Raw genomic sequence first — 1,764 nt, forward strand, 5'->3', positions numbered from 1 at the left:
GACAATGTGGACGTGGAAGCAGCAACCAGGAAGGGTGTCATAGTTATGAAGTAAGCACTTAGTTGTAGGCAGTGGGTGGCACAGGCAAATGAGGTTGGGGCAACAGGCAAACGTGGCAGGGGCAGAAAGTCATTCTATAATTGCACAATGGGCTCAAGGTGCACTGCACAAGCTTACTCCCTCAGATCTCCGCTCTTTCGAAGTGAACTGACAGCAGGTGACTTGAATGAGAGAGTTCTCTCTCTGCAACTATGCTGCCTCCAGGAATAATCCCGAATGATAATACTCATAGTCCGTGGTGAGTCAGTTTCATCTGAGCTGCTATTCCACTTCGGCGAAGATGGACGCGTTATCCTGGAACCCTCCCTGTACACTGTGAAAGCATGGGTACCCGTAATTAATAGAGGTGATACCTAATGTGTTACGAAAAGTGCTATGGCTCGTGAATAACAGCCATAGCAGTGGCTGTGAGAAAAGGCCTGCAGGCAGAGGTCTCGCGCTTGCTGTAAATGCACAGACAGCTCTCGAGCACCGTCTGTACTTTCGAGTACATCTTGAAATTTCCATCGGGGAGTGTTTGCCTCCACGCCCCCGATCTCTCTCTGGTGTCTTAATCAACGCCTTTATTGTTCTTCTCAAGGCGCACGCGTTCCGCATCCCTCGCTGTGTTGCTTTGTCTGACTCCTTCTTTTGTTAACCACAGCCAGGAGGATTAATGAGCTAACGATGGGGTGGGCGGGAGCGGCCTGGAAACAATCCTACCCGCCAGGCGGAGATGAACCTGGAAGATAATTATCCCTCTGAGGTGCTGCTTTTCGTAGGAAGGCTGAGCCGTGCCCAGGATGTTCCCATATTTTAGCCAACCTTGTTGTCTTTCCGTAATTTAATGTTTTAAGGTAGGTTTTACTCTTGTATAGTTTACTTTGTTTTAATCCTCAAAAAAACGGATTCGCAATGTTGAGAGATTTTGCAATTAATATAAACAACGCCTACGTGATGTTGTTCTAATGCCAGAAAACTCTTGAAAAGAGTAAAGCTGTGCTCATCTTGGACAATGACGGAGACCGGCTGTTTGCTAAGTACTATGATGACACCTATCCCACAGTGAAGGAGCAGAAGGCCTTTGAGAAGAATATTTTCAACAAAACTCACCGGACAGACAGCGAAATTGCGTTATTGGAGGGGTTAACTGTGGTGTACAAGAGTAGCATAGATTTATATTTCTAAGTGATTGGCAGTTCCTATGACAATGAGTTAATGCTGATGGCGGTCTTGAATTGCCTGTTTGACTCCCTGAGCCAGATGCTAAGGAAAAATGTGGAAAAACGTGCACTGCTGGAAAACATGGAGGGCCTCTTTCTAGCTGTAGATGAAATAGTGGATGGAGGGGTCATCCTGGAAAGTGACCCACAGCAAGTGGTCCACCGAGTTACCCTCAGGGGAGAAGATGTCCCTCTCACAGAGCAAACTGTATCAAGAAACATCCATATGCTTCCTTTCCCGTTTGACTCAGATGAGTTTCTCTTTTGAGTGGGTGAGGGTCCTACATACACAGGTATGTCCTATTCCATGGGTCTGTCTCTAAAAGTGTAGGTTCTTTGCTGGACAAGTGGAAGATGAGCTCGATTGGTAAGGTGAGAGCAGAGAATGGAGTGATGTCCATGTTTGTGTATAACTCGGAGCCTTCCCTTGAACTTAGCCTTGTGAACTGGGTTAAACGTCAGCAGAGGGGAAATCTATTGGAGATCCTGAACTACTTTTTGG

At 46.6% G+C, this 1,764-nt stretch overlaps 1 pseudogene; it reads left to right on the forward strand.

Annotated features, from left to right (window-relative positions):
- Positions 1 to 276: 276 nt before the first annotated feature.
- On the forward strand, positions 277 to 1,530 carry LOC144782554 (coatomer subunit zeta-1 pseudogene; annotated as a pseudogene).
- The last annotated feature ends 234 nt before the right edge of the window (positions 1,531 to 1,764 follow it).

This window comes from Lissotriton helveticus, chromosome 9, assembly GCF_964261635.1.
Source record: "Lissotriton helveticus chromosome 9, aLisHel1.1, whole genome shotgun sequence".
Lineage (NCBI taxonomy): Eukaryota > Metazoa > Chordata > Amphibia > Caudata > Salamandridae > Lissotriton > Lissotriton helveticus.